Source organism: Biomphalaria glabrata, chromosome 10 (genome assembly GCF_947242115.1).
Source record: "Biomphalaria glabrata chromosome 10, xgBioGlab47.1, whole genome shotgun sequence".
NCBI lineage: Eukaryota > Metazoa > Mollusca > Gastropoda > Planorbidae > Biomphalaria > Biomphalaria glabrata.
In genome coordinates, this window is record NC_074720.1 from 17,626,224 (window position 1) to 17,648,579 (window position 22,356).

At 44.0% G+C, this 22,356-nt stretch overlaps 1 protein-coding gene across 6 annotated transcripts in view; it reads right to left on the reverse strand.

Moving 5' to 3' along the window:
- Nucleotides 1–22,356, reverse strand: part of LOC106062186 (B-cell CLL/lymphoma 9-like protein) — a 160,203-nt gene that overhangs the window by 56,052 nt on the left and 81,795 nt on the right. The window contains exon 1 of one of the 6 annotated variants that reach the window (XM_013220456.2): nt 4,388–4,938. The exons of 4 other annotated variants lie outside the window; for them this stretch is intronic. The gene's annotated coding sequence lies outside the window, so the exon portion shown is untranslated. Of the gene's footprint in view, nt 1–4,387; nt 4,939–22,356 lie in introns of those variants that run through there. One more of the 6 variants, XM_013220455.2, reaches the window with a different exon arrangement.

Here is a 22,356-nt window from a genome sequence, read left to right on the forward strand (position 1 = left end):
ACCACTGTTATATCTTAAAAGTACCACACCATAGCAGCATAGTTCGTCTTCCACCACTGTTATATCTTAAAAGTACCACATCATAGCAGCATAGTTCGTCTTCCACAAATGTTATATCATAAAAGTACCACACCATAGCAGCACAGTTCATCTTCCACCACTGTTATATCTTAAAAGTACCACACCATAGCAGCACAGTTCATCTTCCACCACTGTTATATCTTAAAAGTACCACACCATAGCAGCACAGTTCATCTTCCACCACTGTTATATCTTAAAAGTACCACACCATAGCAGCACAGTTCGTCTTCCACCATTGTTATAGATCAAAAGTACCACCCGATTTGGGCCAATATGAAACACGAAACAAAAGCTATTGCTAACTCTGTGGGTGTCAGATACAACGCAGCACACACGTGTACACACAAACACACACATATATACCATCAGTTAAATCTCTGCATACTGTAGCTCTCATTCTAGTCTATTACCTTAACAATGACAGACAAAAGGTTTTATGTTGTTTGTACATGTTTCGCCCATCACAGAATGTCTCTTTCTAACATATAGCGACCCCCCCCTCCAACACGTAGAATATAGATGAATAAAAAATAATTAGGTACGATAGCCAAAGTTATGTTATTATTTTAAATGTGCCCCCCCCCCTTTTTTTTTTAAAGAAACAAACCAAACAAGCTGAAAAGGTCCATAACTTAGACTTTGACTACAAATAGAATTTCCCGGAGTCGGGGAAGGTCACTATCACTATTTCCCGCGTGCCCTGCTAGTTAATAGCGTGGTTCATTCACGCTTCATGATTTGTTTTGTACACTCACAGCTGCAAGAGAAATGTCCCCAAGGATAATATAGATAGTATTCTTATTACCAGTCTGTCTACAATCGTGTTTACAGAAATGCGGCCCATTGTCATGTGTCTGTCCAGTCTTGATCTACATCACATGTTTCTAGAGATGCGACCCATTGTCATGTGTCTGTCCAGTCTTGATCTACATCACATGTTTCTAGAGATGCGGCCCATTGTCATGTGTCTGTCTTGTCATGTGTTTGTCCAGTCTTGATCTACATCACATGTTTCTAGAGATGCGGCCCATTGTCATGTGTCTGTCTTGTCATGTGTCTGTCCAGTCTTGATCTACATCACATGTTTCTAGAGATGCGACCCATTGTCATGTGTCTGTCTTGTCATGTGTCTGTCCAGTCTTGATCTACATCACATGTTTCTAGAGATGCGGCCCATTGTCATGTGTCTGTCTTGTCATGTGTCTGTCCAGTCTTGATCTACATCACATGTTTCTAGAGATGCGGCCCATTGTCATGTGTCTGTCCAGTCTTGATCTACATCACATGTTACTAGAGATGCGGCCCATTGTCATGTGTCGGTCCAGTCTTGATCTACATCACATGTTTCTAGAGATGCGGCCCATTGTCATGTGTCTGTCTTGTCATGTGTCTGTCCAGTCTTGATCTACATCACATGTTTCTAGAGATGCGACCCATTGTCATGTGTCTGTCTTGTCATGTGTCTGTCCAGTCTTGATCTACATCACATGTTTCTAGAGATGCGGCCCAATTTCATGTGTCTGTCTTGTCATGTGTCTGTCCAGTCTTGATCTACATCACATGTTTCTAGAGATGCGACCCATTGTCATGTGTCTGTCCAGTCTTGATCTACATCACATGTTTCTAGAGATGCGGCCCATTGTCATGTGTCTGTCTTGTCATGTGTCTGTCCAGTCTTGATCTACATCACATGTTTCTAGAGATGCGACCCATTGTCATGTGTCTGTCTTGTCATGTGTCTGTCCAGTCTTGATCTACATCACATGTTTCTAGAGATGCGGCCCATTGTCATGTGTCTGTCTTGTCATGTGTCTGTCCAGTCTTGATCTACATCACATGTTTCTAGAGATGCGACCCATTGTCATATGTCTGTCTTGTCATGTGTATGTCCAGTCTTGATCTACATCACATGTTTCTAGAGATGCGACCCATTGTCATGTGTCTGTCTTGTCATGTGTCTGTCCAGTCTTGATCTACATCACATGTTTCTAGAGATGCGGCCCATTGTCATGTGTCTGTCTTGTCATGTGTCTGTCCAGTCTTGATCTACATCACATGTTTCTAGAGATGCGACCCATTGTCATGTGTCTGTCTTGTCATGTGTCTGTCCAGTCTTGATCTACATCACATGTTTCTAGAGATGCGGCCCATTGTCATGTGTCTGTCTTGTCATGTGTCTGTCCAGTCTTGATCTACATCACATGTTTCTAGAGATGCGACCCATTGTCATGTGTCTGTCCAGTCTTGATCTACATCACATGTTTCTAGAGATGCGGCCCATTGTCATGTGTCTGTCCAGTCTTGATCTACATCACATGTTTCTAGAGATGCGGCCCATTGTCATGTGTCTGTCTTGTCATGTGTTTGTCCAGTCTTGATCTACATCACATGTTTGTAGAGATGCGCCCATTGTCATGTGTTTGTCCAGTCTTGATCTACATCAACTGCAGCAATCAAGTGTGTACGGTCTATGAATGCAGTTTAAAGCCCTCACCCGTCCCCCCATCCCTTTCTGTCGCTTTTTTCCCCCCTCCCCAAATTATCTTCCTTAAATTCTGAACAGACAATAAGGACGTGGCCTTCACCTTTACTTTATCTAGAAAACTATGACTTGAATTATTTGAGATGAAGGGAGACAATACTCTAAGAAACAGAAATGAGGAGAGATTGTGAAAATAAAGAAAAAAGGAAAGGGGGGGGGAGGCCGTTGTTACAGGTAAATCTAACTGGGGTGACTCAATCTGACATTTGAGCAGACAGAACATAAAAGCTGGTTTTCATAGAGCACTACACACACATCTCACAAGGTGTGTTAGGTATGTGTGCTGCGTGTACAGGAGTGGAGGGGGGTCCCAATGTTCACACAAAGCCAATGAACCGAAGTTGGCAATCCAAGGCATGTAGATGCTACGTGAAGAAGTAGTAGCCACCAAACCCCCCCCCCCCCCAGACCAACGACTGCTAGTACTTCTTTCACCTTCAGCAAGAGATTCCCCCCCCCCCTTTTTTCCAACAACTAACCAAGTGTGTTCCTCAGAGAGAGAGAGAGAGAGAGCTTCTCTTTGTCAGCGCCGCAGTTTAAATAGCCGCTCTGAGGTACTGAAAGAAAAAGTGGTGTGTGTGTGTGTGCTTGTGGGGGAGAGGCCAGAAAAGGGTAGCGTGGTAGCGAATCTCACTGATAACTGAAGGAGCGAGCCTATGGACCTGCCCCCCCCCCCTTGCATTATAAAGCCTTTCAAGTGGCGCCCATCAAAGAATTTTATTTTTTATTTAACTCTTGAAAACATGCTTCAGCCTCTAGCACCAGAGAACAATTTGAGACATGTTTCACTAGCAAATCAAAGAAGTGAGAAGGATCATACGTCTAGGGTCAAAATAAGACTTGATATATAAAGTCTTAATGCTTAGGGGGAGAAGTTACAGTTCTTGAATAAGAAACTATCCATTACAAGGAACAGCTTGAAGTCTTCCACTGTGCAAATCTAAGGATTCTAACAGGAAATGTAAACATGATAAACGCAACAATAGTTGATTCAAGTTACAGAAACATTACAACAAACTTCAAAACTAATGAAAAGTTAAATACATTAGCATAAATTCAATGCACTGAAGTATTGGTAAATAATCCTAGGTCCTAGCGCCTTTATCTCTGTAATGCAGCAAAGTGTAAAACTTGAACAAATGAAATGCCAACTACTACAAGATCTGGAGGTCTCCAAAGAAAAATGTAAATGTAGTTTGAGATGCAAGACTAATGTTAAAACACACACGATAATGGTTGCATTATATATTCATTGGCTTAGCCTTTTGTAGCCTAAATAGTTGTTAGTTTTATTCAAGTAACAAGGAGACTTTTAAAAAACAGACTCGCAGTAATTGGCGAAGACGGTAGCTCTACTCTAGTCTAGGAAATGAATAAACCCATTATTATTCATAGTAATCATAGTCATCAGAATGTATATATATATAATGATATAAATATATAAATATATATATATAATATTTTGTTGGACATTACGGTTTGCAATGCCTCAACTTCAAAGTGTCCTAACTTTAATCCAGCGGCTTTTAATTAACAAAAAGTGAAATAGATCTAATTGTGTGGCATATAAATGTAATTGATGGGTTAATCCATTCATAGTCAATAGTTCGTTCAATTCAATATCATGGCGATGTCTTGAAACTAAAGAATCTAGAACTAGACTAGATCTTAAGACTTAACCTATCCTTATCAAGGCTCTGATAAACTCTGATTGGAATTGAATGTTTTATTTGTGTTGCATTGATGCTAAACAATGCTACCTACCTAATGTAGATGTATCATTGGAACACTGGATGCTGCCACCAGAGATCTAAGTACAAATACTTGGCAACACTTTCCAATCCTGACAATGTTATGAATCTCAGAATAAGAAACAAGTTTGATAATCCGTGTGCACTAATCCCACTCTAGTTTGATAATCTAGGAAATACTTCAATATAGGCAAGGCTTTCCGTAATCTTAAAATCCAAAGCGAAATCACACACACTAGTTCCAATATCCGTTTCTACTCAGGAGTTACATCCTAGACCTAGTATACACACACACGCAATGTATATCCCAGAATATATGCAAATAGTAGGCACAAAACATTTCCTCTTTAATAAAGTCAGGAGCAGCCCCCACAACAGTAAAAGAATGCCCCTCTCGCCTTGGCCCGATCTGAGAAAAGCCCTCGAAGTCTCCTCGCCAGCGGCGAAAAAAAAAATCCCGAGTCCTATTTACACGCGGAGCTACAAAGATAATTTCTCACTAAACATTACTGGGCCAAAACTTCCACAACCGCCCGACTTCAACCATAGGGAGAAGGGGAGACGCGAGAGAAGCGCAAAGAGGAAAGAGAGAGAGAAGAGGGAGGGGGGTGAGGGGGAAGCCGGACCGTATTTTAATCAATAAACGCAACCTGTCTGGCGGACGCTGTACAGCGGCAGAGGGATGGCCAAGTTGGTCGCTTTGCCTTGACTAATAGTAATATGTTAGTGGCGTTAGAAACTGAGCGTTGTTGAGGGGAAACAACGAGGAGGCTGGGATCTAAACGATTGGAATGGTTTATTAATGCCTGATATTAGATCTAGACGTCCTTTTATTTGGACTTCTTAGAAGGTGCAGTAGTGTATGGGTATATGTATTATCAAGCGTGGTGTATGGGTATATGTATTTTCAAGCGTGGTGTATGGGTATACGTATTTTCAAGCGTGGTGTATGGGTATATGTATTTTCAAGCGTGGTGTATGGGTATACGTATTTTCAAGCGTGGTGTATGGGTATACGTATTTTCAAGCGTGGTGTATGAGTATACGTATTTTCAAGCGTGGTGTATGGGTATATGTATTTTCAAGCGTTGTGTTTGGGTATATGTATTATCAAGCGTGGTGTATGGTATATGTATTATCAAGCGTGGTGTATGGGTATATGTATTATCAAGCGTGGTGTATGGGTGTGTATATATATATATTCAAGCGTGGTGTATGGGTATATATATTTTCAAGCGTGGTGTATGGGTATATATATATATTTTCAAGCGTGGTGTATGGGTATATAATATATATATTTTCAAGCGTGGCATATGGGTATATATATATATATATATTGTATTATCATTGATAGTTGTGTAATTTTTTTATAGACTAGTATTAGTTTTGTGTGGACTGTCTGTCTGTCCGTCCGTCCGTCCCGTTTAGATCTCGTAAACTAGAAAATATATTGAAAATCCGACATCATATTTTAGATCATTCAAAGTTCTGATGCAACGACTACTTTTTTCTTTTCTGAAAGTGAAAATTTTTATTTTTAAAATCAACTATGCAAGCAGTTTTTTTCATAAAATTACATCATTTTTACTACTAATCACTATTAATAGTAACAAACACGGGAGTCTGTTTAGTAAGGGAGATTATATTTACCTGATTTTTAACACATTCATGCAAACAATTTTAGATTTTTTGTCACTTTTTTTTTTTACAATTGTTTTGCTAAGTTAAGTACGTTCAGTCTCACTAACTACTACATTTACAAAAAGAAATGTTTAATTTTATTTTTGAAGAAAATAATATATTTAATATGCATATAAGTGGAACATAATTTAAAACAACAATTAATAAGTAGTTTTTCATATTATCGCGTGAACAGCAATGCACCCGTACGAATAAACAATACTGAACTAAAGGAAGGAGAGAATTATTATTATTTTTTTTTTTACGGAAATTTTTTCTTGAGGCTTTGAATAAGAGATTAACCCTTTACAGAACAATTAGATCAATTAGATAATTATTATATGACATTAGCTAGGCCAGGTTCATATCGAATTTCTCCTTCACTTTCACCTATCCCATGGTCTGCTGGACCGTTGGAGCACCACACAAGATCTGTTAACCGTCTTTCTCCATTCTTCTGTGTCATTCGCCTTTGATATAATTTTATTCTGATATTCTTTAAGAAAATATTTAAACTTGTCTTTTTAACGGCCTCGATGGACCACTTCGGGGGCCAATATTGAGTTTATGTTCCCACACAAACTGTCTTTGTAACCTTGTTTGAGTTCAATTTGCTTCTGTCATGAAATATCAAATCAAATACGGTGGACCCAGTGGCGTTGTAAGATTAAAGTCTTTCCCCCCTCCCTCCTCCCCAACCAAAAAAAAAAACAAATAGAAGGAAAACTAAAAGATTCCTCCAGTATGTACCAATGTATCAGTTCATATGCAACCTTAAACAATTCATAACACACAATCCAGTAACGCCCTCTTACAAATGAAGTGTCATAACACACAATTCAGTAACGACTTCTTACAAGAAAGTGTCATGACTCATAATCCAGTAACGACCTCTTACAATAAAAATAAAGTGTCACGACACACAATTTAGTAACGACTTCATACTATAAAAATGTGTCATGACACAAATTCAGTAACGACTTCATACTATAAAAAAGTGTCATGACACAAATTCAGTAACGACTTCATACTATAAAAATGTGTCATGACACACAATTCAGTAACGACTTCTTACAATTCAAAAGTGTCAAGACACAAATTCAGTGACTTCTTAAAATAAAACAGTGTCATGACACATACATTTTCCAGTAACGACTTCTTCCAATAAAACAGTGTCATGACACACAATTCAGTAACGACTTCGGACAAGAAAGTGTCATGACACACAATTCAGCGACATCTTACAACAAAACAGTGTCATGACACACAATTCAGTAACGACTTCTGACAAGAAAGTGTCATGACACACAATTCAGTAACAATAAAATAGTGTCATGACACACTGTGCTTATACTTTTACTTAGAAGACATAAATGATGGACCTGATTCATCAACAGTAAACAAACATCCCTTAAAGTCAATTGCTTGCCATCTTTTCTATACGACTGACGACCTCATTCGAACCAAACAAGGATATCACGTGACCGTATTTTTTGTGTTTTATCTATGGACGACAAGTGACTTCGTTTTGATGAAGGAGGCCCATTGTTCCTGTTGGATCGAGCGCAATGAAACCCTTTACGCCATGGAAGCTACTGCTACCAAGTGGGCTTTGGGATTGAAACAGGAATCGGCCACTATCAATCTCATAATGTAATAAACATTCAAGTGATGTAAACTAAACCTTCACTTTAAATACCCAGCTTCTTTGATACATGTCTTTTTTGTTTTGTGGTAAGCAGTTTACCAATGTCACGTGGCTAGCACAATACCCCCAAACCCTTTCCTATCAACAACACACATTCTGGGACGTACAGGCTCCACACCCGATCTGCCCAGAACATGTCCCTCCTCCTTAAATTCCACAGATAAAACAATGTGTATAGAGATTTAACACCCCCCCCCCCCGTGCTTGGGTGAAAAAGGAAAGAAAACACACACACTTCTTGAACCGGCCGGTGTTCAAAATGTAAGTTATGTAAATGCACCTATAATAATATAGCCTAACCTTCAGTGGAGAGAGACAGACACACAATCTTAGAACGGGGCAGATCCTCGTACTGTACGGTAGCGACTAGACAAGCCAAATCTTTCTTTTTACCGTTTAACTACACGTACGCCCCCCCCCCCTTTTTTTTTTTCTGTGTTTATTCGGGGATAGACGGTAGGCCTAACAAAACAAAACCGAAAAAAAAAAGGTGTTAGATTGTGGGGTAGGGATGTCTGAGGAGGAGAAAGAAAATGGCGTGAAGAAGAAGAAGGGAGGAGGGCGCAAGGGAAGGGTCGAGGTCGGGCGATGCACGTTTAGAAAAGTAAACTGCTGATCTTGGACTGATGGGTCGGCTGATTAATTCCTCCCTTAGCTAGCACAAACTGTCAGTTGCTGTATGGTGTTGGGGAGTCATTCTGGTACCCGTTGGGGAGTCGTTTTGGTTTTATCCCCACTTGAGCTTTTAATGTAGTAGTCTTGTAGTGACACTGAAATTCCAGTCTGTGTGGGTTGGGGGGGGGGCGATTTATAATAAAGGTATTACTGTTGTTGTTTTAAGGATTCCTACAATCGTACCGAGAGAGAGAGAGAGAGGGTGTAACTTATCACAGTGGATGGACTGATGCTGAGAGAGAAATGATTTCACTTATTTAAAAAAAAGAAAGTTATTGACCTTTGACTTGACGGATACAAAACAAAAAAGTAGCAGATAGTTTTAAGAGCTATACAATGAGGAATTTTCACAGACAAACAAGGGGTTGGGGAGGGCGTGACATGTTGGGATTGAAATCAAATGTAAAGAGTCTTAAGTTGTCAGTCGACATATTCCATAGATCTAAGTGGAGACGGGGGTACTCGGTGAGTGACCGGTATCACATCGATAGAACCGAGAGGTCACGGGTTCGTATCTTGGTGAAGATCGGGATTTTTAGGAAACCCGAGTCCATCGAATAGTTGGGCAAAGTAAAGGCGGTCGGTCGTTGTGCTGACCACATGACACCCTCGTTAACCGCCGGCCATAGCATCAGATGACCTTTGCCTCAACTGCTGTGTAGGTAGCAAGTTCTGTAGGGGGTACGTCAAATGTAGAGCAAAGTACTCACGACATCGCACTGCATTAAGCTTTAGGTGAACTAAAGTTACTGGTCATCTGAAAGGTTAATAGATCTAAACAGTACCAGCTTTGACCTACATGATACTGAATGAAAGAACAGGCCAACGAATGGGACAAATCCTTAGATTACATTTCATATCATGATAATATGATAAGGATTCATACATAATATTATTTCTGCACATTCCTAAGGCATGTTTTTTTTTAAAAGAAGAAATTATGTTAAATTTTGATCAAAATAGTTAAATTGATTCATCAAAACGTGACCATTAAACTGTGATCGCCATTCGCCACATGAATGCTGACCCATGAGATCAATTAGTAACATTGCTAATGGGTTTATTCCTATCATTTCCTAATTGTAAGAATTTTGTAGTGAGTCCAAAAGCTAGTCTGTGCTGGGTGAGTGGAACTGAGTCGAAAAGCTAGTTTGAGCTGGGCGAGTGGAAGTGAGTCCAAAAGCTAGTTTGAGCTGGGCGAGTGGAAGTGAGTCCAAGAGCTAGTTTGAGCTGGGCGAGTGGAAGTGAGTCGAAAAGCTAGTTTGAGCTGGACGAGTGGAAGTGAGTCCAAAAGCTAGTTTGAGCTGGGCGAGTGGAAGTGAGTCCAAGAGCTAGTTTGAGCTGGGCGAGTGGAAGTGAGTCCAAGAGCTAGTCTGTGCTGGGCGAGTGGAAGTGAGTCCAAGAGCTAGTTTGAGCTGGGCGAGTGGAAGTGAGTCCAAGAGCTAGTTTGAGCTGGGCGAGTGGAAGTGAGTCCAAAAGCAAGTGAGCTGGGAGAGTGGAAGTGAGTCCAAAAGCTAGTCTGTGATGGGCGAGTGGAAGTGAGTCCAACAGCTAGTGAGCTGGGCCAGTGGAAGTGAGTCCAACAGCTAGTGAGCTGGGCGAGTGGAAGTGAGTCCAACAGCTAGTGAGCTGGGCGAGTGGAAGTGAGTCCAAAAGCTAGTCTGTGCTGGGCGAGTGGAAGTGAGTCCAAAAGCTAGTCTGTGCTGGGCGAGTGGAAGTGAGTCCAAAAGCTAGTGAGCTGGGAGAGTGGAAGTGAGTGCAAAAGCTAGTAAGCTGGGCGAGTGGAAGTGAGTCCAAAAGCTAGTGAGCTGGGCGAGTGGAAGTGAGTCCAAAAGCTAGTCTGTGCTGGGAGAGTGGAAGTGAGTCCAAAAGCTAGTGAGCTGGGAGAGTGGAAGTGAGTCCAAAAGCTAGTGAGCTGGGAGAGTGGAAGTGAGTCCAAAAGCTAGTAAGCTGGGAGAGTGGAAGTGAGTCCAAAAGCTAGTCTGTGCTGGGCGAGTGGAAGTGAGTCCAAAAGCTAGTCTGTGCTGGGCGAGTGGAAGTGAGTCCAAAAGCTAGTCTGTGCTGGGCGAGTGGAAGTGAGTCCAAAAGCTAGTCTGTGCTGGGTGAGAGGAAGTGAGTCCAAAAGCTAGTCTGTGCTGGGTGAGTGGAAGTGAGTCCAAAAGCTAGTCTGTGCTGGGTGAGTGGAAGTGAGTCCAAAAGCTAGTCTGTGCTGGGTGAGAGGAAGTGAGTCCAAAAGCTAGTGAGCTGGGAGAGTGGAAGTGAGTCGAAAAGCTAGTGAGCTGGGAGAGTGGAAGTGAGTCCAAAAGCTAATGAGCTGGGAGAGTGGAAGTGAGTCCAAAAGCTAGTTAGCTGGGAGAGTGGAAGTGAGTCCAAGAGCTAGTTTGAGCTGGGCGAGTGGAAGTGAGTCCAAAAGCTAGTCTAGCTGGGCGAGTGGAAGTGAGTCCAAGAGCTAGTCTGTGCTGGGCGAGTGGAAGTGAGTCCAAGAGCTAGTTTGAGCTGGGCGAGTGGAAGTGAGTCCAAGAGCTAGTTTGAGCTGGGCGAGTGGAAGTGAGTCCAAGAGCTAGTCTGTGCTGGGCGAGTGGAAGTGAGTCCAAAAGCTAGTTTGAGTTGGGCGAGTGGAAGTGAGTCCAAAAGCTAGTCTGCGCTGGGTGAGAGGAAGTGAGTCCAAAAGCTAGTTTGAGCTGGGCGAGTGGAAGTGAGTCCATGAGCTAGTTTGAGCTGGGCGAGTGGAAGTGAGTCCAAGAGCTAGTCTGTGCTGGGCGAGTGGAAGTGAGTCCAAAAGCTAGTCTGCGCTGGGTGAGTGGAAGTGAGTCCAAATGCTAGTATGTGCTGGGCGAGTGGAAGTGAGTCCAAAAGCTAGTCTGTGCTGGGCGAGTGGAAGTGAGTCCAAAAGCTAGTCTGTGCTGGGAGAGTGGAAGTGAGTCCAAAAGCTAGTGAGCTGGGAGAGTGGAAGTGAGTCCAAAAGCTAGTGAGCTGGGAGAGTGGAAGTGAGTCCAAAAGCTAGTAAGCTGGGAGAGTGGAAGTGAGTCCAAAAGCTAGTCTGTGCTGGGCGAGTGGAAGTGAGTCCAAAAGCTAGTCTGTGCTGGGCGAGTGGAAGTGAGTCCAAAAGCTAGTCTGTGCTGGGCGAGTGGAAGTGAGTCCAAAAGCTAGTCTGTGCTGGGTGAGAGGAAGTGAGTCCAAAAGCTAGTCTGTGCTGGGTGAGTGGAAGTGAGTCCAAAAGCTAGTCTGTGCTGGGTGAGTGGAAGTGAGTCCAAAAGCTAGTCTGTGCTGGGTGAGAGGAAGTGAGTCCAAAAGCTAGTGAGCTGGGAGAGTGGAAGTGAGTCGAAAAGCTAGTGAGCTGGGAGAGTGGAAGTGAGTCCAAAAGCTAATGAGCTGGGAGAGTGGAAGTGAGTCCAAAAGCTAGTGAGCTGGGAGAGTGGAAGTGAGTCCAAGAGCTAGTTTGAGCTGGGCGAGTGGAAGTGAGTCCAAGAGCTAGTCTGTGCTGGGCGAGTGGAAGTGAGTCCAAAAGCTAGTCTAGCTGGGCGAGTGGAAGTGAGTCCAAGAGCTAGTCTGTGCTGGGCGAGTGGAAGTGAGTCCAAAAGCTAGTCTAGCTGGGCGAGTGGAAGTGAGTCCAAGAGCTAGTCTGTGCTGGGCGAGTGGAAGTGAGTCCAAGAGCTAGTTTGAGCTGGGCGAGTGGAAGTGAGTCCAAGAGCTAGTTTGAGCTGGGCGAGTGGAAGTGAGTCCAAGAGCTAGTCTGTGCTGGGCGAGTGGAAGTGAGTCCAAAAGCTAGTTTGAGTTGGGCGAGTGGAAGTGAGTCCAAAAGCTAGTCTGCGCTGGGTGAGAGGAAGTGAGTCCAAAAGCTAGTCTGCGCTGGGCGAGTGGAAGTGAGTCCAAAAGCTAGTCTGTGCTGGGCGAGTGGAAGTGAGTCCAAAAGCTAGTCTGTGCTGGGTGAGAGGAAGTGAGTCCAAAAGCTAGTCTGTGCTGGGTGAGAGGAAGTGAGTCCAAAAGCTAGTCTGTGCTGGGTGAGAGGAAGTGAGTCCAAAAGCTAGTCTGTGCTGGGTGAGTGGAAGTAAGTCCAAAAGCTAGTCTGTGCTGGGCGAGTGGAAGTGAGTCCAAAAGCTAGTCTGTGCTGGGTGAGAGGAAGTGAGTCCAAAAGCTAGTCTGTGCTGGGTGAGTGGAAGTGAGTCCAAAAGCTAGTCTGTGCTGGGTGAGAGGAAGTGAGTCCAAAAGCTAGTCTGTGCTGGGTGAGTGGAAGTGAGTCCAAAAGCTAGTCTGTGCTGGGTGAGAGGAAGTGAGTCCAAAAGCTAGTCTGTGCTGGGTGAGAGGAAGTGAGTCCAAAAGCTAGTCTGTGCTGGGTGAGAGGAAGTGAGTCCAAAAGGTAGTCTGTGCTGGGTGAGTGGAAGTGAGTCCAAAAGCTAGTCTGTGCTGGGTGAGTGGAAGTAAGTCCAAAAGCTAGTCTGTGCTGGGTGAGAGGAAGTGAGTCCAAAAGCTAGTTTGAGTTGGGCGAGTGGAAGTGAGTCCAAAAGCTAGTCTGCGCTGGGCGAGTGGAAGTGAGTCCAAAAGCTAGTCTGTGCTGGGTGAGAGGAAGTGAGTCCAAAAGCTAGTCTGCGCTGGGCGAGTGGAAGTGAGTCCAAAAGCTAGTCTGTGCTGGGTGAGAGGAAGTGAGTCCAAAAGCTAGTCTGTGCTGGGTGAGTGGAAGTGAGTCCAAAAGCTAGTTTGAGTTGGGTGAGTGGAAGTGAGTCCAAAAGCTAGTCTGCGCTGGGCGAGTGGAAGTGAGTCCAAAAGCTAGTCTTCGCTGGGTGAGTGGAAGTGAGTCCAAAAGCTAGTCTGTGCTGTGTGAGAGGAAGTGAGTCCAAAAGCTAGTCTGTGCTGGGAGAGTGGAAGTGAGTCCAAAAGCTAGTGAGCTGGGAGAGTGGAAGTGAGTCCAAAAGCTAGTGAGCTGGGAGAGTGGAAGTGAGTCCAAAAGCTAGTAAGCTGGGAGAGTGGAAGTGAGTCCAAAAGCTAGTCTGTGCTGGGCGAGTGGAAGTGAGTCCAAAAGCTAGTCTGTGCTGGGCGAGTGGAAGTGAGTCCAAAAGCTAGTCTGTGCTGGGCGAGTGGAAGTGAGTCCAAAAGCTAGTCTGTGCTGGGTGAGAGGAAGTGAGTCCAAAAGCTAGTCTGTGCTGGGTGAGTGGAAGTGAGTCCAAAAGCTAGTCTGTGCTGGGTGAGTGGAAGTGAGTCCAAAAGCTAGTCTGTGCTGGGTGAGAGGAAGTGAGTCCAAAAGCTAGTGAGCTGGGAGAGTGGAAGTGAGTCGAAAAGCTAGTGAGCTGGGAGAGTGGAAGTGAGTCCAAAAGCTAATGAGCTGGGAGAGTGGAAGTGAGTCCAAAAGCTAGTGAGCTGGGAGAGTGGAAGTGAGTCCAAGAGCTAGTTTGAGCTGGGCGAGTGGAAGTGAGTCCAAGAGCTAGTCTGTGCTGGGCGAGTGGAAGTGAGTCCAAAAGCTAGTCTAGCTGGGCGAGTGGAAGTGAGTCCAAGAGCTAGTCTGTGCTGGGCGAGTGGAAGTGAGTCCAAGAGCTAGTTTGAGCTGGGCGAGTGGAAGTGAGTCCAAGAGCTAGTTTGAGCTGGGCGAGTGGAAGTGAGTCCAAGAGCTAGTCTGTGCTGGGCGAGTGGAAGTGAGTCCAAAAGCTAGTTTGAGTTGGGCGAGTGGAAGTGAGTCCAAAAGCTAGTCTGCGCTGGGTGAGAGGAAGTGAGTCCAAAAGCTAGTCTGCGCTGGGCGAGTGGAAGTGAGTCCAAAAGCTAGTCTGTGCTGGGCGAGTGGAAGTGAGTCCAAAAGCTAGTCTGTGCTGGGTGAGAGGAAGTGAGTCCAAAAGCTAGTCTGTGCTGGGTGAGAGGAAGTGAGTCCAAAAGCTAGTCTGTGCTGGGTGAGAGGAAGTGAGTCCAAAAGCTAGTCTGTGCTGGGCGAGTGGAAGTGAGTCCAAAAGCTAGTCTGTGCTGGGTGAGAGGAAGTGAGTCCAAAAGCTAGTCTGTGCTGGGTGAGTGGAAGTGAGTCCAAAAGCTAGTCTGTGCTGGGTGAGAGGAAGTGAGTCCAAAAGCTAGTCTGTGCTGGGTGAGTGGAAGTGAGTCCAAAAGCTAGTCTGTGCTGGGTGAGAGGAAGTGAGTCCAAAAGCTAGTCTGTGCTGGGTGAGAGGAAGTGAGTCCAAAAGCTAGTCTGTGCTGGGTGAGAGGAAGTGAGTCCAAAAGGTAGTCTGTGCTGGGTGAGTGGAAGTGAGTCCAAAAGCTAGTCTGTGCTGGGTGAGTGGAAGTAAGTCCAAAAGCTAGTCTGTGCTGGGTGAGAGGAAGTGAGTCCAAAAGCTAGTTTGAGTTGGGCGAGTGGAAGTGAGTCCAAAAGCTAGTCTGCGCTGGGCGAGTGGAAGTGAGTCCAAAAGCTAGTCTGTGCTGGGTGAGAGGAAGTGAGTCCAAAAGCTAGTCTGCGCTGGGCGAGTGGAAGTGAGTCCAAAAGCTAGTCTGTGCTGGGTGAGAGGAAGTGAGTCCAAAAGCTAGTCTGTGCTGGGTGAGTGGAAGTGAGTCCAAAAGCTAGTTTGAGTTGGGTGAGTGGAAGTGAGTCCAAAAGCTAGTCTGCGCTGGGCGAGTGGAAGTGAGTCCAAAAGCTAGTCTTCGCTGGGTGAGTGGAAGTGAGTCCAAAAGCTAGTCTGTGCTGTGTGAGAGGAAGTGAGTCCAAAAGCTAGTCTGTGCTGGGTGAGTGGAAGTAAGTCCAAAAGCTAGTCTGTGCTGGGTGAGAGGAAGTGAGTCCAAAAGCTAGTTTGAGTTGGGCGAGTGGAAGTGAGTCCAAAAGCTAGTCTGCGCTGGGCGAGTGGAAGTGAGTCCAAAAGCTAGTCTGTGCTGGGTGAGAGGAAGTGAGTCCAAAAGCTAGTCTGCGCTGGGCGAGTGGAAGTGAGTCCAAAAGCTAGTCTGTGCTGGGTGAGAGGAAGTGAGTCCAAAAGCTAGTCTGCGCTGGGTGAGTGGAAGTGAGTCCAAAAGCTAGTTTGAGTTGGGTGAGTGGAAGTGAGTCCAAAAGCTAGTCTGCGCTGGGCGAGTGGAAGTGAGTCCAAAAGCTAGTCTTCGCTGGGTGAGTGGAAGTGAGTCCAAAAGCTAGTCTGTGCTGGGTGAGAGGAAGTGAGTCCAAAAGCTAGTCTGTGCTGGGCGAGTGGAAGTGAGTCCAAAAGCTAGTCTGTGCTGGGTGAGAGGAAGTGAGTCCAAAAGCTAGTCTGTGCTGGGTGAGTGGAAGTGAGTCCAAAAGCTAGTCTGTGCTGGGTGAGAGGAAGTGAGTCCAAAAGCTAGTCTGTGCTGGGTAAGAGGAAGTGAGTGCAAAAGGTAGTCTGTGCTGGGTGAGAGGAAGTGAGTCCAAAAGCTAGTCTGCGCTGGGTGAGTGGAAGTGAGTCCAAAAGCTAGTCTGCGCTGGGCGAGTGGAAGTGAGTCCAAAAGCTAGTCTTCGCTGGGTGAGTGGAAGTGAGTCCAAAAGCTAGTCTGTGCTGGGTGAGAGGAAGTGAGTCCAAAAGCTAGTCTGTGCTGGGCGAGTGGAAGTGAGTCCAAAAGCTAGTCTGCGCTGGGTGAGTGGAGGTGAGTCCAAAAGCTAGTCTGTGCTGGGTGAGTGGAAGTGAGTCCAAAAGCTAGTCTGCGCTGGGTGAGTGGAAGTGAGTCCAAATGCTAGTCTGTGCTGGGCGAGTGGAAGTGAGTCCATAAGCTAGTCTGTGCTGGGCGAGTGGAAGTGAGTCCAAAAGCTAGTCTGTGCTGGGTGAGAGGAAGTGAGTCCAAAAGCTAGTCTGTGCTGGGTGAGAGGAAGTGAGTCCAAAAGCTAGTCTGTGCTGGGTGAGAGGAAGTGAGTCCAAAAGCTAGTCTGTGCTGGGCGAGTGGAAGTGAGTCCAAAAGCTAGTCTGTGCTGGGTGAGAGGAAGTGAGTCCAAAAGCTAGTCTGTGCTGGGTGAATGGAAGTGAGTCCAAAAGCTAGTCTGTGCTGGGTGAGAGGAAGTGAGTCCAAAAGCTAGTCTGTGCTGGGTGAGTGGAAGTGAGTCCAAAAGCTAGTCTGTGCTGGGTGAGAGGAAGTGAGTCCAAAAGCTAGTCTGTGCTGGGTGAGAGGAAGTGAGTCCAAAAGCTAGTCTGTGCTGGGTGAGAGGAAGTGAGTCCAAAAGGTAGTCTGTGCTGGGTGAGAGGAAGTGAGTCCAAAAGCTAGTCTGTGCTGGGTGAGAGGAAGTGAGTCCAAAAGCTAGTCTGTGCTGGGTGAGAGGAAGTGAGTCCAAAAGCTAGTCTGTGCTGGGTGAGTGGAAGTGAGTCCAAAAGCTAGTCTGTGCTGGGTGAGAGGAAGTGAGTCCAAAAGCTAGTCTGTGCTGGGTGAGTGGAAGTGAGTCCAAAAGCTAGTCTGTGCTGGGCGAGTGGAAGTGAGTCCAAAAGCTAGTCTGTGCTGGGCGAGTGGAAGTGAGTCCAAAAGCTAGTCTGTGCTGGGCGAGTGGAAGTGAGTCCAAAAGCTAGTCTGTGCTGGGCGAGTGGAAGTGAGTCCAAAAGCTAGTCTGTGCTGGGTGAGAGGAAGTGAGTCCAAAAGCTAGTCTGTGCTGGGTGAGTGGAAGTGAGTCCAAAAGCTAGTCTGTGCTGGGTGAGTGGAAGTAAGTCCAAAAGCTAGTCTGTGCTGGGTGAGAGGAAGTGAGTCCAAAAGCTAGTTTGAGTTGGGCGAGTGGAAGTGAGTCCAAAAGCTAGTCTGCGCTGGGCGAGTGGAAGTGAGTCCAAAAGCTAGTCTGTGCTGGGTGAGAGGAAGTGAGTCCAAAAGCTAGTCTGCGCTGGGCGAGTGGAAGTGAGTCCAAAAGCTAGTCTGTGCTGGGTGAGAGGAAGTGAGTCCAAAAGCTAGTCTGTGCTGGGTGAGTGGAAGTGAGTCCAAAAGCTAGTTTGAGTTGGGTGAGTGGAAGTGAGTCCAAAAGCTAGTCTGCGCTGGGCGAGTGGAAGTGAGTCCAAAAGCTAGTCTGTGCTGGGTGAGAGGAAGTGAGTCCAAAAGCTAGTCTGCGCTGGGCGAGTGGAAGTGAGTCCAAAAGCTAGTCTGCGCTGGGTGAGTGGAAGTGAGTCCAAAAGCTAGTCTGCGCTGGGCGAGTGGAAGTGAGTCCAAAAGCTAGTCTGCGCTGGGTGAGTGGAAGTGAGTCCAAAAGCTAGTCTGCGCTGGGTGAGTGGAAGTGAGTCTAAAAGCTAGTATGTGCTGGGCGAGTGGAAGTGAGTCCAAAAGCTAGTCTGTGCTGGGCGAGTGGAAGTGAGTCCAAAAGCTAGTCTGCGCTGGGTGAGTGGAAGTGAGTCCAAAAGCTAGTCTGTGCTGGGCGAGTGGAAGTGAGTCCAAAAGCTATTCTGTGCTGGGCGAGTGGAAGTGAGTCCAAAAGCTAGTCTGTGCTGGGTGAGAGGAAGCTGGAATCTTTGGAAATGTTGCTATTGAGACTGCAATCATGAGTTCCCAACACGGGTGTTTAGATCTACTACTAGCATTGCATATAGATATTATCATCTGCCCCATAGATCGCAAGGACTGAAATAAAGACCTTCAAAAAAGGTGATCAAATCGTTGAAGGAATTTAAACAGTTTGTTAGCTACAATCAAACTAGTCATGGCAACCAATTTTTTAAAAAAATTGACACAAGAAATTAATGCGTACTCTAGCCTAAGACTAATAAAAATGTATTGTCCAATAAGCATATTTACACAAATCTGCTTAAAGATTAATTGCCCCATCCCTGGATTTAAACTTAGACCATTAAAAATGCTACCAACGAAATGTGTGTGAATCTCATCTGGGTTTAAACCTAAATTACCCTACATGTTACAGACTTAAAAGTATTTTCGCATTTAAGCTTTAAACGTCAACTACGGAAAAGGTTACCTATATCATTTGTTCTCGCTCTATAGATTTTAAGTAGAGATGGGAAACGAACCGAACCCGAACCGAACGAACCGAACTCGAACCTCACTTATGACCGAACCGAACCGAACCCGAACTTTGAAACTGCTTGGTTCGAACCGAACCGAACGAACCCTTCTTATCTTAACCGAACTAATTTTACAATTTGTACATCCTTTTTTTTTAATTTTTGGTTTAAAAAAAAAAATAAAAAAATACTTAAATATTTTATTTAAATTCTAATGATTCCATTATACTTTGAAAACTTGGGAGGGGGGGGGGTATTTTGAAAACTTTAAAAAGAAAAAAAAAAGCGGCGCGTTGGGGTTCCCATGGGTTTTTCCGTATGTGCCGAATCCCTCCTGGCCTTGAATTTTCGCGGGCTGTTTGCAATATTGGTTTTGAGTTGAATAGGCGCCTTCTAATTAGATCTAGATCTAGACTCTAGTTCCTAGTAAGTACAAAGTCAACATTAAAATATTGTCACTTTTATTTGAGATGGCTGTTAGTTGAGAGTAGAATATTTTTTGCTGATTATAGAGTGTAGATATGAATCTACAATAAGTTCATTTGTGTTCTAGTTTAAAATAAATTTTAATTATCTTCTATTAAGTGATTTATTTTTACAAAATTGTGAAGTTTTCCATATTGGAATATTATCAGTGGCGTAGCAAGGGTGAGGGAGGAGGGGAGGAAATGGAAAATCTCCCCGGGCCCCCACTTGAGGGGGGCCTCAAATGAGTGTTTTTTTACAATATTCAATATTACGCAAAATGCAGGGGCCCCCAAAGAGGTCCAGCCCCTCCCGGGCTCCCAAATGATGAAAAATTCCTAGCAACGCCCCTGAATATTTATACTATTATTTTGTTTTGCATTATTGATCATCAGTATTTTTAATGCAGCGTTTCTCAAACTTTGGGTCCTCCCCCGTGGGTGGGGATGGCGAGTACCTTGAATTGGGGGATGGGGAGACGCAACTTCCTGACAAAAAGGGGTGTCATAGAGTGTGTGTGTGGTGTCTGGTGGTGATAAGAAGAGGTTAATCGACTGATTTGTGTTTATGCATTGAGTATGATGAAATTAGCGTAATGCAAATGTGAAACGGCAGACAATCTTGAGACCTAGATTTCGTTTAAATATCAGTACATTTCATTAATATTACATCTCTATCAAAAGTTAAATATGTGAATATTGTAATAACAAATAGGCTATATTGAGTTGTTCACATAAGAACTTTATTTTAAAGTTTATTAAGTTTATATGTTATTATAAGGCTTGTCTTCGAGTCCGAAGATTAGTGAGGAATGCAGTTTTTCCCATGGCTGCGCAGTCCCAGATGTGACCTATATATTTTTGCAACATCCAGGGCAAGCATAACCACTGTCCGCAGGTGGTCCATTTAGTTTTTCTTTTCGCGTCTGCGTTTGTCCTCGGCAGCGGATTTTCTTTTGGTCTCAAATGTGTATCCCGCGGCCTTCGGGAGTGAACTCCAACTGACTCGTTCTGAGGCCGCATGTGACCAGGTGCTCTCTTCTATGTCAGCTAAGCAAAGTTGACGCCTAAGCTGGTCTTTGAAGCGTTTCCGTGGGGCGCCTCTGTTATGGCGGCCACCTTTTAGCTCACAAAAAAAAAAGACTGTCTTTGGCATACGTTCGTCTCCCATACGGGATACGTGCCCTGCCCAGCGTAACTGCCGGACAATAAGAAGTCCCTCTATACTATCCTTACCGGTAAAAATATAAAACGCGTTTATTGGTTCAATTGTACTAGCTGTTTGTAAGCGACAAACCAACGACCAACTAACAAGGAGAGGGAGCGTCGAAAAAAAAGTTTTATTTTCAGTTTAACTTATCTGAATATTAGTATAATTACATGTTTAAAAATTAAAATATATTATGTAGTAGATGTCATTTTATCTTCTAATAAGACCTTGTCAACTGTAGACTGCTTTTTGCGAGGCGCGTATGCACAATATGGGTCAAAACGTTTTGAAGAAAACATTTTACAACATCTCCGCTATTGAGATTCTTCTGCATTTTTATCTCAGAATAGTCGAATTTCTTCCGTATATTGCAATTTATTATAGTGACGACTTATGTGTGAAAAAAAAATCCTCGATAGAGACGTCTTTACACGAAGAATATTTGTTTTTTTATGATGAATAGTGCGTTCTGAAAGAAAGCACATCGATATTAGCCTTTAAAAAAAAATCTCTTCTTACTAAGAGAAAAAGGTTAGAATACGCTTAGCGCCGAGTCATGCCCAGAATTAAACCACTTGCCGACTTGAGCAAAAACCTGCCGCATCTTCAATTCTATCTCCATTAAGAAATTTTTACAATGCTTAAAATGTATGTAGGCAACATTATTTTGGAAAAAGTATTGCCCATAGGCCTATTATATGTTGCAAAGTATTTGTTTTATGTAAAAATTAAACTTAAAGTGTTTTATCTGATAAATTGTATTAAACCTTATAACTTAATTTTGCTATTACATAATTTTATAACATCGAACCGAGCCGAACCCGAACTTTAGACCTGACCCGAACTATACTCGTCATCGAACCGAACCGAACTCGAACTTAAATCTGACCGAACCGAACCGAACCCGAACTTTAAAAGTTGGGTTCGATTCCCATCTCTAATTTTAAGTCTCGCCACTAGCTGCGTTTAAACTTCAGAATATTAAAAGTGTTGCCAACTATGTCTAGTTATCCCCCCTCCCCTGTGCACTGGAAAGTTCATTATAAACGTGTATGCCATTCAGAGGAGTTAGTGTGTGTGTCTCTCGGGGCCATAGTTTTGGAGCCTTAGGGGACCCGTGCTGCTGTGTGCACGGTGGGGCGGGAAAGCGGTTCAATGCTGTACGAGGGCTCAGTTTGTTCTTCCCCGCCCCCCTTTCTCCCATTGTATCCAGGGGCAATGGTGTGAAGCACAGAAAGCAGCTCTTTTAACTGACAAATAAATACCTTCTAACGGCTGTCAGGCAGTTCATATGTAGGCCTTGAACACAGGGGAAGAAGAAAGACGAGAGATGGGGGTGGGGCAGGAGAGAGGGGTACTGAAAGAGAGGGTGAAAACGGGGCGCCAGGAAGCAGTGCACGCTAATTATAAAAAGGTTTACGCCAAAATCTCAATTCAAGAGTGAAATAGAGCATGCAGAAGTAAACTGTAGCTAGACGAGAGAAGGTGTGATTCAATGTCTACTTTAGCACATAGTGATTAAACCAGCATATGTTTTAAAGACATTTAGAGACACAGTTCAAGTGATCAAACCAGCATATGTTTTAAAGACATTTAGAGACACAGTTCAAGTGATCAAACCAGCATATGTTTTAAAGACATTTAGAGACACAGTTCAAGTGATCAAACCAGCATATGTTTTAAAGACATTTAGAGACACAGTTCAAGTGATCAAACCAGCATATGTTTTAAAGACATTTAGAGACAGTTCAAGTGATCAAACCAGCATATGTTTTAAAGACATTTAGAGACACAGTTCAAGTGATCAAACCAGCATATGTTTTAAAGACATTTAGAGACACAGTTCAAGTGATCAAACCAGCATATGTTTTAAAGACATTTAGAGACACAGTTCAAGTGATCAAACCAGCATGTTTAAAGACATTTAGAGACACATACATTTCAAGTGGTCAAACCAGCATATGTTTTAAAGACATTTAGAGACACAGTTCAAGTGATCAAACCAGCATATGTTTTAAAGACATTTAGAGACACAGTTCAAGTGATCAAACCAGCATATGTTTTAAAGACATTTAGAGACACAGTTCAAGTGATCAAACCAGCATATGTTTTAAAGACATTTAGAGACACAGTTCAAGTGATCAAACCAGCATATGTTTTAAAGACATTTAGAGACACAGTTCAAGTGATCAAACCAGCATATGTTTTAAAGACATTTAGAGACACAGTTCAAGTGATCAAACCAGCATGTTTTAAAGACATTTAGAGACATATACAATTCAAGTGATCAAACCAGCATAGGTTATAAAGACATTTAGAGACACAGTTCAAGTGATCAAACCAGCATATGTTTTAAAGACATTTAGA